The sequence below is a fragment of the Elaeis guineensis genome, chromosome 13, assembly GCF_000442705.2.
Source record: "Elaeis guineensis isolate ETL-2024a chromosome 13, EG11, whole genome shotgun sequence".
NCBI classification, from domain to species: domain Eukaryota; kingdom Viridiplantae; phylum Streptophyta; class Magnoliopsida; order Arecales; family Arecaceae; genus Elaeis; species Elaeis guineensis.
In genome coordinates this window covers 68,277,332-68,291,489 of record NC_026005.2, presented here as the reverse complement: position 1 = coordinate 68,291,489, position 14,158 = coordinate 68,277,332, and the positions used below count along the sequence as shown (strand labels likewise).

The 14,158-nt window shown below is 37.1% G+C and overlaps 1 pseudogene; it reads left to right on the top strand.

Annotated features, from left to right (window-relative positions):
* Positions 1 to 964: 964 nt before the first annotated feature.
* Positions 965 to 14,158, top strand: part of LOC140853152 (uncharacterized) — a 19,715-nt pseudogene continuing 6,521 nt past the window's right edge.

The following is a 14,158-nucleotide window of genomic DNA, read 5'->3' as shown; positions in this document are numbered from 1 at the left end:
TTGCAGCCACACCTGTCTCTCTTGTAACGAACTTCTTGACGAAGGAGCTGCCCAATCTATGGAATTTCAGTGACGAAAAAAATGCAGGAAAAAAACACTACATTAACTCAAGAAATCATTCTAAAAGGATATTCATTTTGATTTGATACATGACAAACACAACAAGAAATCATGGAATTCCCTGCTATAAAAGAATGTGAAGATTTAGTGTAGCTTGGGTGTAACCAAATAAAAGACAAAAGGATCCAAGTTGTCTGGCTGTGCCACAGAGCCAAGACTATTCGTTTCTGAAAGCAAGCTACGTTGGAACAAATCAAGCATTATTTTTTTTTTATAAAAAAAATGAGATGAGGGGAGAACGACTGGCATAGTTATCTTTTTTGAGCGTGACCATAGGACCTTCAATTCGTTAGAAAAATATCTCATGTAGGATGATATTAAAGATGGCTTAGCTCTTTTCCATCATATTTAAATGGATTGAGTGAGTACGTCACTCCGAGTATCAAGGATCAAAAATCATCCCACGGCCACTACAGTAAATTAGTAAATTTTTGACAGTCTTTTGCCGATGCTTTTAAAAAGCGTCGGCGAGTTAACGACGCTTTAAAGTGTCATAGAGTATAATGGAGGTCAATACCGACCTTTTCGGAAAAGTGCCGACGTTATGTTTTTAGTTTCCCGATGCTTTTTAGTGTCATTGCTTAACGACACTACAAAGCATCGGTAGGCTTGCTTAATTCCCAACTCTAAACCCTCTCCTTCTGCCCCATTGCCTAACCCTATCTGCCGCCCCCCCTCGCACCCGCCAGTGGTCCTCCGCGCGCCTCGCTCCCCAGCCGCTGGCACCCATCCCGGCCTCTCGCTTTCCTCTGATGCCTCTCGCTTTCCCTGACCGCCACCCCCTCTTCCAGCCGTCGATGGTCCTCTGTGCCCCTCACTCCCCGAGCCCCCCTTGCACCTGCCCATGATCCTCCGCGTGCCTCGCTCCCCGACTGCCGGCACCCCTCCCCCTCCTAGTGGGTCATGCTCCTCGGCGCCCCTCGCTCCCCGATCGCCACCCCCCCTTCCAGCCGTCGGTGATCCCATCTACTCATTCCCTAGCTGCCGGCCCCCCTCACAGCCGCCAGTGCTCCTCCATGCCCCTCGCTCCCCCACCACCAGCATCCCTCTCGGTGCGTGTAGGTTTCCTCTCCTTCTCTCTTTGTGCCTTTATTTCTCACGATTGATGGCTCTCTTTGACCGTTTTTGTGCTTGTTTTTGCTCTTGCAAGGCATGTAAAGGGCTTGGACCAGCCACCTACATGCACTGCCATCCAAATCAGAGGTACCTTCCTGTGCATTCCATAGCATATTTTTGGTTTTTTGATGATGGAAATAGTGATCAGATGCATATTTATCTGGTTTTTATGCGGTAGAGTCGATTCCTTGGATCCCATTTTATGGTAGATGGTTTTTGGACCGGAATGCATCGATCATTGGTTAAATTTTACAGAACAATGAAAACTTGTTGGTCCTCAGAATAGTAAGTTTAATTTTTTATTTAATTAATTAATTAATTAGATGCACGGGACTTAGATTTTGGTCCTGCATGCTCGGGCCTCTAGTTCCAACCGGCATCCAAAGCATCTAGCCCTTGTAGGTCCTATGTGCTCAAGTCGATGGAAGGTGTCGGGTAGTGTTAATTATGAGTTAATTTTAATAAAATTTATATTGCATAAAATTATAGACCTATCTTTTGATTAATGTACATATTTTACTATATCTATACATTTATTTATTTTTGTACGGATGGAAGAATTATGTACATTAGTCAATTAATTATCCAGTAGGTCATTATAATAATCAAATGATATACTAAGAGTTCGAAAGAAATTTCAGATAGCATTTTCTCTTAGTTCTCCCAATATGGGAGAACTAAGAGAAAATGCTATCAAAATTTCTTTCAACCTATGTTGCGTATCGTTTGATAGTTGTAATTGACTTATAGAATTAATGTATTTCCTATATGGAATAGGATCTTCTTTATTTATTAGTTGATGATAGAATGTATTTACTATATTAGCTATTTTGAATGATAAAATAGTACTTAGCTATTGAGTTGTTTTTCTAGTCTGCTATTAATATCATATCTAATTGTGTTTTTGAGTCTTCAGTTATTATAATGAACTATAATAGTTGTTATTTTTTGGATTTTATGAACTGACTGATATTTTTACTCATTTCTTATTTTTAAATAAGTTGCAAGATTGGTCATTTTTATCCCACAATGGATAAAAGTTGCATAAATAGACCAAAGAATAGCAAAGAATATTTAGATAGAGTTCATGATTTCATTAAATTTGCTATGGAAAAAAGTAGTTTGAATGGAAAGATTTATGTCCATACCGGAATGGTCTAAATAGTTCTTCTTTAGATCCATAAATTGTTGAAGAACATTTGGTATGGAATAATTTTTTAAGAGGTTATATCGATTGAGTTTTTCATGAAAAATCTATGTTGCCATCATCATGTAACCAACCCCTATCTAATTTTGGATCCACTAACCTACAAGACAATCCTGTAAGAGATGATGATATGAGGGGTTTGATCATAGATGCTTTTGGACTTGGTGTTTAAAATTTAAGAGAATTTAGTAGTACACATGAAGCAGTTGGGATGTTTGAGAGATGTATGCATGCAGAATATATGCATGTTAAGGAGCCTATACATATATCTAATGATGAGTATTTCGATATCACACCTTAATGAAAGATGCAAATGAAGAATTATATCCGGGTTGCATGAAATTTTTTAAGATTTCTTTTCTTGTACATTTATTTTATTTAAAATATTTGAATGAATGGTCTGGCAAGAGTTTTACCATGCTGCTCAAGTTATTAAAGGATACATTTTCAAAAGGCACTAGTTTACCACCATCTTATTATGAAGCCAAAAAAGTAGTAAAGGAACTGGATCTTGGATACGAAAAGATTCATAGTTGTCTGAAAGACTGTATATTATATCAGGATGAAAATGCTAATCAAGAGTCAGACAATGTATGTGGATCTTCATGATAGGTAACACATAAAGAAGATCAGGATGATGTAATGAACGAAGTGGATGCAACGTGGAGCAAAAAGAAATCGACAAAAGTATTGCGTTACTTTCCTCTTATACCTAGATTGAAAAGAATCTATGCATCATCAAATATAGCTTCATCAATGAAATGGCATGATGAAGGATGTACGAAGAATAGAATGTTGAGACATCCAGTAGATAGTCTTGTGTAAAAAGCATTTGATGATAGGTATCCTGATTTTGCCTCTGATGTTTGCAATATTAGGTTAGATTTAGCTTCTGATGACTTCAATCCATTTTGGACCCTGAGTTCTATATATAGTACTTGGTCAATCATTTTGATACCTTACAATTTGCCACCATGGATGTGCATGAAACAATCTTCACTTATCTTGTCAATGATTATTTCAGGTGATAAAGATCTAGGTAATGATATTAATATTTTCCTACAGCCTTTAATAGAGGAATTGAAACAGTTGTGGGAGGCTATTGATGCATTTGATGCTTCTAATGGCCAAACATTTAAACTGCAGACAGTTTTGTTATGAACTATTAATGATTTTCCAGCATATGCCAATTTATCTGACTGGAGTACAAAGGGGTGGTTTGCATGTGCTTGTTGTGGAGATTTAATACATTCAATTTGGTTAAAACATAGAGAAAAATTTTATTACATAGGACATCATCGATGGTTGGAAGCAAATCATCTGTTTCAATTTCAGAAAGATTTGTTTGATGGTACTATAGAATTGGGATGTGTCCCTATTCCATCTTTTAAAACTGATGTTCATAGACAAATGGATGGCATCAATTACAACTATGGTAAGAACTCAAAGTCTTCTAAAAAAAAAAAGAAAGGGAGGATGTTGAAAGCTCAATGCACGAAGGGTTATCAGGGAAAGTCAATACTAGTACTATAGATGCAAAGGTGTTTCAAGATTCGGATAATTTTTTCGAGGATGAAAATGAGGAAGACACATAGATAGCATCTACACACCAGCCTAGTAAATAGTTATGGAAGAAAAGAAGTATCTTTTTTGACTTGCCTTATTGGGAATATAATCTTATTCGGCATAATCTTGATGTTATGCATATAGAGAAGAATGTTTGTGATAATTTACTTGGAACATTTTTAAACCTTGATGGAAAGAGCAAAGATAACATGAAGGTGCATCTTGATTTAAAAGAAATGGGTATCCGATAAGAGCTTCATCCTATGTTGCCCAGCTATGCAACCCAAGAGGGGGGGGGTGAATTGGATTTCTAAAAATTTTAAGCTTAACTTATACTTGTGAAAAATGTTTGACAAAGCTAAATAGATAGAGTGAGTAGAATTAATTCAAGGCTAATAGCAAGAGCAATAATGCAAGAGAATAATGAAGAGATAAAGAAGAGCAATTAGACACACACCAAACAAAAGGATTTATAGTGGTTCGGTGCCAACCTTGCACTTACATCCACTCCCCAAGCTCCTACTTGGAAATTTCAATCCACTAATCTTGTATTCAACCCGAATACAAACATCGAAAACTCTGACTCTAGCTATTCCAAGCTAGTCCACTTGTTTTTCGAGTACAAGCCAACCCAATACACTCCGATTCTAGATTCGGATCAACCTTCCCTTGTTTTGGAACCCCTCCAAAATAAAATCAATCACTCAAACTGAGTATAACAATTTATAGCACAAATAAGTACAAAGAAAGCTCCTTCAATGAGCGAATATAACTTTAAATACACTTTACTCAAAAGAAGAAGACCCTTTTTGGATTTCCTCAAGGTGGATGGAGACTTGAATGTGCACTTGAGGAGTTGGTGAGCTTGGATTAAAGGCTTCTTGAAAGCTTTGAATGAGCTCTTGCTTAGGGCTGAAAAGTTGGCTTGAAATCTCTTTTTCAAAATCTCTCTACTTGATTCTTCTCTCTTTTCTTCTTATTGATTTCCACCTTTTTGTCCCTTTTATAGCTTTAAGAAATAGTGGAAAATATTCTAGGCTGAAAAAGAGCCGTTAGACTGCATTAAATGAGCATTAAAAGTATTCAAAATGGGTTAAAAACTAGCCGTTACGAAAAAATCCCGTCACAGGGGTCGACTCATGAGTCGACTCATGCCTGGGGGTCGACTCATGGGTCGACCTCTGTGAAAAATCGTCACAGAAGTGAACGGGATCCATGGTTCTGTAAAACTGGCAAAAAGATCCGCAGAGGTCGACTCATGAGTCGACTCATGCTTTGAGGGTCGACTCATGAGTCGACTCACAGGGTGTGCCAAGTCTGTGCCAGTCAGGAATTTCAGCGTGCCAGTCATCTCATGTGCCATGAGTCGACCATGGGTCGACTCATGATTTTCAATCATGCATATCTTTCAAAATACAAGTCCAAAATCAATAAAATTTTCACCATTGGATCACAAATTTTTTGTTCTATTATTTGATACTATCAAATCAGGATTTTGATAAAATTACAATTTTGCCCCTGAAGAGCAATAAGACTTTTTCAAGTGAGAAATATTAGTACCCCTTCAACTGCTTTGTAATCATCAAAATCAATCTAAGGAGCAACAATCTCTCCCTTTTTGATGATGATAAAATATTTAAATAAAAGCATTTATATGAATCAATGATCATGAATTTCAAAGGGATGAAAGGCATTATAGGTAGTTTGAAGATAACTAGGAAATTTACTACCAACTTATAAGTGCATTTGCTTGAAAAGAAGATTGATTCTTTTGGCATGTGATACATGTGCCCATTTGCATAAATAATTTGCCTATTGCTTGATGATTTGAAAATTTGCTCATTTGATTATGTGATTTTGGTATCAGAGTAGAAAATTTATTTTTGTTATCAGAGCAAAGCAGAATTTACATTAGGATTTGAAAATTATTTGTTTGAAAATATCTCATTTGCTCATTTGCTTGTTTTTCAAATTTCTTAGCATCTTGAAAATTCGCTCATTCTCATTTGATTATTTAGATTTAGTATCAGAGCATGTTTAACAATTAAGTGTATCAATGCATGTCTAAGAATTAATTTTAAAGCATGTCAGAGCATGTCAAATTTTAAGATGTATCAGAGTATGTCTAATTTTAAAGCATATCAGAGCATGTCTTAGAAATAATTTTAAAGGTTGCTCAATTGCTTTGTGCTTAGCAATTCACTCATTTTGTTATCAATCGTGTTTTTGATATTTTAATTTCTCCAATTCACTCATTTTATTTTTAAGTCTTTTAATTATCTTACTTTTGATATTTTCTTTAATTTCTCCCCTTTTTGACATCATCAAACATTGTTAACTCCCCTCTTTTTTGAATACATTTTCTCTTTAGTGTTTCTTCAAACTTCTTTGCTAATCATTAATGTTTACTCCTCCTGAATACAGCAATCATAAAACAAAATATGCCATTGAGTACCAAGATATGAATTAGCAACAAAGAGAAGATATATAATCAAGAGATGATTGATACCATTACAAAGAGTAGATATATAATTAAAAGATGATTAAAACCATAGTTGTTTCAATAATATTTCATAATATAAAAGTGAACTAGTTAACATCATTACATGGCCCAAAGATAGATCCTAAAAGAACAACAGACATGACTAACAACAAGGATCTAGTAGAGCTCATGACTAGATGGATCAGAATCAGATGTATCAGAGATGGGGTGGGGAGATGATGGATCATGACCAAGGACTCATCCTCTACCCCATCTGCCTCTACCACGAGTGGAGGTGCTGGCACGAGTAGGTGGGCGAGATGATCCTGAAGGCTGAGAACGTTCAGAGGCAAAGACTGGACTGCAAGAGAGAGCCTGATGGAATCAAGAATGTTCAGAGCTCTCGAAACAGACTGAAGCAGTGCAGTGAACTGTGTAGAAGCATGCTCACTAGAGCCTCTGATCTCTCTCCTCAAGAAATCAAAACTACCCTCCAATACACCTCTGAGTCTGCCAGCCTCCGCAGTTAGGTCTGTGACCTCAATAGTGCACTCCTGTGGCTGAGGATGGGCCAAAGCTAAGACTTGCCCCTGCAAGTCAAGTACTCTCCCAGTCAGTCTCAAAATGTAATCCTCGAGCTGCTGAATCCGAACAGACTGATCTGAGATCATCTGAAATATAGTGGAGATATGGAGGATCAAGGTCTGATCAGATGCATCTAATGATGTGGATCCCGGTGCAAACGCAGAAGTGCTCCACTGACGAGAAAGCAAGGAAGCCACACGCTGAGAAATCTGCTCAATCTGATCATCAGCCAATCTGAACTCTGAGGGAGGTGCTCTGCTGTCTGGCTGCTGAACTGGTGTGTACCTCCTGGTGGACTCTGAAGGGCCAGCCTCTGGATCTGAAACAAACTGGATATCTGGAGATGCTGCCCTGAAGTCATGGAGAGGTAATGAGGGACCTTCTTCCTCAGCTCTATCCTCAACTCTGTCCTCAGCTCTCTCCTCAGCTCTTTCTTCTGTACCCTTGATCCAACCACCATAAATCCTAGTGAATCCCATGTGGTGCAGAGTGTGTTGGTTGATGGTGTCAGCATGAGAAAGCTTAGCAGATGCCTCCCCTCAAAACTGACTCCAAACCTCCTGAAAACCAGTGTGAGGGCCATACCAAAAGGCAGATGTGCCTTGGATCTATTCAGTGTTTCTCTCATGGCCTCAATCATTAAAGCAGGGAGGTTTAAGGGGGTTTGGGTGATCACATGAAACATTATACATATGTCTCGACCAGAAAGGAGGTCATGTCTACCACTTCTCGGGAAGAAAAGCTTTGTCACTAATTGATGTAGAATTCTCATTTCAATTGACAAGATCTTGGCTTCTAATTTATTTAGACTTTCCGAGTAGATTCCTCCTAAAATTACATTGATCCCTTCTTCCTTCACTGGAAGTTCCATGTTAGAATATCCCTCACAGGGCAAATGTAGAATCTCTCCCAAAATAATAGGATCTAAGCAGATATCAATTCCCTTAACAGTAGAAGTTACTATTCTATTGCCATAGTGCAGATTTAGATAAAACTCTCTAACCAAGTCTACATATGTAACTTCCTTGAGAGAACAGTAAAATTCCCAACCTTGATTTTTGATCTTTGACCCAAAGGAGAAATCTTCTTTTTCAAAGAATCTAAAGTCCACATTCTTGCCGGTTTCTACCTTTCTGTCAGAGAGAGGAATTTTGCTAGGGCTAAGAGGAGACTGAGAGGGACCTGGTGCAGACGCTGAAGCTGGAAGGGAGCAGAGGTCTGAGAAGCTTGCCTTTTCCTGCGGACGCCTTCTTCCAGCGCACGGACTGATTTTCTTCTTTGAGGGAGTTTCATCTTTGGGGCCATTCTCACCACAAGAGCAAGCAAGGTGACTCGGAAGATCAAATGGGTGAGGAGAAGGAGGGTTACTAAAGGATGGAAAGGGATTTTGGCGGAGAGAAATGATGATTTTGAGAAGAACGGTGGAAGCTAGGGCACGCTCCAACCGCTTCAATCAAGGGAGAAAGATGCGAGAAGCTCCTTTCCCAAGGGGTGATTTGAGGTGGAGATGTGAAGGGAGAATGATCTTGGGCTAAATCCTTGGTTTTGGAGAGAATGAAGATGAGGATGACGAGTCTTGGAGGGAGGAAGACGAAGAAGGAGAAGGGGTCGGCTCATGAACGGGCTTTAAGTTAAAAAAGGAATGAACCCGTGAGAAGTTGGCCAAGAATTTCAAGTATGCCATTGGGTCGACCCTAGGGGGTCGACTCATGATTCACAAAATTTCAGAAAAAATATGAATAAATTCTAAAAAAATTCAAAATTTTGGGAAAAGAAATTTTGCTCAATGACAAGTTATGAGAATGATAATCTTGAGCTTTTAGGTCCAAGAGAGATGATGAAAATTGAGCTCAAAGAAATTTTGACATCGATTCCTTGGAATTGGAGAAACATTTAGGCAAATGGATCAAGAATTCCTAGATTTCTCCTAATTTCACAGAATCTATCCTCACTAAGGGCCTTTGTAAAGATATCAACTAATTGATTTTCAGTGCAAACATATTCAAGAATTATATCTTTGTTTTGAACATGTTCTCTTATAAAATGATGTCTTATTTCAATATGTTTAGACCTTGAATATTGAATTGGATTTTTAGTTAGATTTATGGCACTAGTGTTGTCACATCTTATGGGTGTTTCATTAAGTTTGATACCAAAATCTTTGAGTGGTTGCTTAATCCACAAGATTTGAGCACAACAACTTCCGGCTGCAATGTATTCGGCCTCAGCCGTAGACAGTGCTACCGAATTTTGTTTCTTGCTAAACCAGGAGATTAGGTTAACTCCAAGAAATTGGCAAGTTTCACTAGTGCTCTTTCTGTCTAATCTACATCCAGCAAAATCAGCATCTGAATATCCTAATAAATCAATTAGTGAGTCCTTAGAGTACCATAATCCTAGAGTTTGAGTACCATTTAAATATCTAAGGATTCTTTTAACAGCATTCAAGTGAGACTCTTTAGGATTAGATTGAAATCTAGCACACAAACAAACACTAAACATGATATCAGGCCTACTTGCAGTTAAATATAATAGAGAGCCAATCATACCTCTATAGTATTTTAAGTCTACATATTTACCTTCTTCATCCTTGTCAAGCTTACACGAGGGGCTCATGGGTGTGCCAATTGGTTTGGAGTTCTCCATTCCAAATCTTTTAAGTAATTCCTTGGTGTACTTGCTTTGGGTGATGGAGATTCCTTCTTTTATTTGTTTGATTTGGAGTCCGAGGAAGAAAGTAAGTTCTCCCATCATGCTCATCTCGAACTCCCCCTACATGAGCTTAGCAAAGTCTTGACAAAGAGATTCGTTAGTAGACCCAAAAATAATGTCATCAACATAAATTTGTATAACTAACATATCATTTTGATTTCTTTTAATAAAGAGGGTTGTGTCTACATTATCTCTTAAAAAACCATTATTTAGTAAAAATTTGCTTAGCCTATCATACCAAGCCCTAGGTGCTTGTTTTAATCCATATAGAGCTTTATTTAATTTAAAAACATGATTAGGAAAAGCATGATTTTCAAATTCTGGGGGTTGTCCTACATAGACTTCTTTAGCAATATATCCATTCAAAAATATACTTTTGACATCCATTTAACATAATTTAAATTTCATAAAGCAAGCATATGCAAGTAGAAGTCTAATGGCCTCTAATCTAGCAACAGGTGCAAAGGTCTCATCAAAATCAAATCCTTCTTCTTGATTATAATCTTTAGCAACCAATCTTGCTTTATTTCTTATTACATTTTCATGTTCATCTAATTTGTTCCTAAAGACCCATTTTGTGCCAATTATTGAATAATTTTTAGGTCTTGATACTAAAGTCCATACATTATTTTTTTCAAATTGATTAAGTTTTTCTTGCATTGCATTAATCCAATTATAATCATTTTCAGCTTCTTCAATAGTTTTTGGTTCAAGATAAGATACAAAAGCATAATGATTAAATACATCTCTAAGTGAAGAACGAGTTTTTACCCCATGCATAGGATCACCAATAATTAGCTCCTTAGGGTGATTGTGAAAATACCTCCATTCTTTGAATAGGTCATTTGTACCTTGAGGTTGTTCTTGATGTTCTTCACCTCCCTCATCCTGTTTGTCTTCATGTTCCTCATCCTCTTGAATTGTTGAATCTTTCAGAGTGATCTCCTTCATTTCTTCTATAAGAGGATCTGCATCATCAACACCTTCATTCTTTCTTGAAGAAAGATCGTTAGATTCATCAAAGACAACATGTATGGACTCCTCTACTACTAAAGTTCTTTTGTTAAAAACTCTAAAAGCTTTACTAGTGGAGGAGTAACCAAGAAAGATTGCTTCATCTGATTTTGCATCAAATTTTTCAAGTCTTTCTTTACCATTATTTAACACAAAACATCGACAACCAAAAATATGAAAATAAGCAATATTAGGTTTTCTTTCTTTCCAAAGCTCATAGGGGGTTTTCTTTAAAATTTATCTAATCAAAGCACAATTTAAAATGTAACATGCTGTGTTGATTGCTTCCATCCAAAAATATCTTGGAAGGTTGCTTTCACAAAGCATGGTACGAGCCATTTCTTCTAAGGTTCTGTTTTTCCTTTCTACTACCCTATTTTGTTGGGGTGTCCTAGGAGCAGAGAAGTTATGGCCAATTCCCTTTTCATCATAAAAGTTTTCAAAGTCTTGATTTTCAAATTTAGATCCATGATCGCTTCGAATATTTTGAATTGAAAATCCTTTCTCATTAGTGACTTTTCTGTAAAATTTAGTGAAAACATGAAAAGTTTCATCTTTGTGTGCTAAAAAGAAAACCCAAATAAAATGAGAGTAATCATCTATAATTACAAAACCATATCATTTTTCTCCTAGACTAGTGGTTCTAGTAGGTCCAAATAAGTCCATATGCAAAAGCTCCAAAGGTCTAGAGGTTGAAACAATATTTTTGGATTTAAATGAAACTCTTGTTTGTTTACCTAGTTGGCATGCATCACAAATTCTATCCTTTTCAAAATTCAGTTTTGGTAAACCAAGAACTAATTCTTTCTTAATTAATTTTGAAAGAGAATGCATGCTAATGTGTGCAAGTCTGCGATGCCAAAGCCAACTAGTCTCATTAACTTTAGCATTCAAGGATACTAGGCATTGCATGTTTATTTTGGCTAAATCATTTAAATCTACCATATAAATATTACCATGTCTATGACCAATAAATTTAATACCATCATTAATAGGACTAGTTACAATGCAAACAGATGATTCAAAAATAATCTTATATCCTTTATCACAAAATTGACTAATGCTTAGTAAGTTATGCTTTAAACCATCTACTAACAAAATATTTTCAATGTATTTGGAGGGAGTGATACCAATGTTACCTATACCGATGATCTTTCCTTTGCCATTGTCTCCAAAGGTGACCATCCCTCCATCCTTAGCATCAAGAGTGATGAATTGGGATTCATCACCAGTCATGTGTCTCGAGCATCCACTGTCAAGATACCATTTTCTGTTTCCTCCTTGGGATGCTAGACACACCTGCAAGCAAAAGTCAAGTTTTTGTTTTAGGTACCCAAGCTTTCTTGGGTCCTGTTTGGTTAGTCATAATGGTTCCTTTTGGAACCCATATTTTCTTTACAGTTGAGTTTGCAGACTTGTTAGAGAAGCAAGTGTATGACTTATGTCCTACTCTACCACATTTGAAGCAAGTAATATTAGAAGACTTGTTACTTAAAGAGTTTACATAAATATTTTTCAGATATTTTTATTTCTTCAAGGGGTTATAGCCAAGTCCAGCCTTATCATACACGACTTTTTGATTATCAAGAATTATATTGAGTTTATTTGAACTCAAGGTGAACTTTTTACTATTGGTTTTAGCTTGGCAATTTCATTCTTTAAGCTTTGATTTTCTTGAAGCAGGGTGGATTTTTCAATTGAAATGTTTTCAGTTTGTTTCAATAAAGATTGATTTTTTAATTTTAGATCTTTGTTCTTCATCCCTAGTTTCTTTAATTCATCAACTAAATCATAGAGTGCTTCATGTAATTCTTCAAATGTAAAGTCACTAGGAGTTTCAGAAATTACCTTATTTTCGTGTGCCATAAGGCACAGGTTGGCTTGTTCGGTTGAGTTTTCCTCGTCGGAGCTTGAGTCATCACTCGCACTCCAAGTGGCCATCATGGCCTTCTTCTTGTACTTCTTGGGACCTTTCTTCAGCTGAGGGCATTCGGATTTGAAGTGTCCCGACTTCTTGCATTCGTAGCAGATAAGGGGTTGGTCTTTCTCTTTTTCTTTGCTCTGTTCCCCTTTTGTGAATGGCCTCTTCCTCATCCCCTATTTCCTTTTTCTCAAAAATTTCTTGAATCTTCGGGTAATGAGTGCCATCTCTTCATCCTGTTCTTCATCTTCGTGTCATCAGTTTCTTCATCTGGTGGAGCTATGGATTTGAGGGCAATTGTTCTTTTCTTTTTGACTTCTTCCTCTTGATGTTGCTTCATGCTCAGCTCATGAGTCATCAATGATCCAAGAAGCTCTTCCAAGGGTAGAATGTTCAAGTCCTTAGCTTCTTGGATGGCAGTCACTTTGGCTTCCCAAGTTCTTGGTAAGGACCTGAGAATCTTTCTTACAAGCTCACTGTTAGTATAGGACTTGCCAAGACTCTTTAAACCATTAATAATATCAGTAAAGCGAGTAAACATTCCAGTTATGGACTCATCATGCTCCATTTTAAATAATTCATATTTATGCACAAGCATGTTGATTTTAGACTCCTTTACTTGATTGGTTCCCTCATGGGTTACTTCTAACCTATCCCATATTTCTTTAGCAGATGAGCAAGTAAAAATATGATTAAATTTGTTAGCATCAAGAGCACAATAAAGAACATTCATTGCTTTAGCATTTAATTGGGCCATCTTCTTATCAACCTCATCACATTCTTTCTCGGGTTTGGCTGATTCCTCACCATCTATAATTTTAGTGGGTGTGTGAGGACCGTTCACTATGATACTCCACATTTCATAGTCGAGTGCTTGAATGAATATTTTCATCCGAGCTTTCCAATAGGTGTAATTAGACCCATTGAAAAGTGGAGGTCGGTTGGTGGATTGCCCCTCGACTAGAGAAGTACCGACATGAGTTGTCATAGATCTTTGGCTCTTTGATTGTTTAGATCAAAGAAGGACTAGAGCACCGGGCTCTGATACCACTTGTTGCCCAGCTATGCAACCCAAGAGGGGGGGTGAATTGGGTTTCTAAAAATTTTAAGCTTAACTTATGACTTATGAGAAATGTTTGACAAAGCTAAATAGATAGGGTGAGTAGAATTAATTCAAGACTAATAGCAAGAGCAAGAATGCAAGAGAATAATGAAGAGATAAAGAAGAGCAATTAGACACACACCAAACAAAAAGATTTATAGTGGTTCGGTGCCAACCTTGCACCTACATCCACTCTCCAAGCTCCTACTTGAGAATTTCAATCCACTAAACTTGTATTCAACCCGAATACAAACGTCAGAAACTCTGACTCTAGCTATTCCAAGCTAGTCCACTTATTTCTCGGGTACAAGCCAACCCAATACACTCCGATTC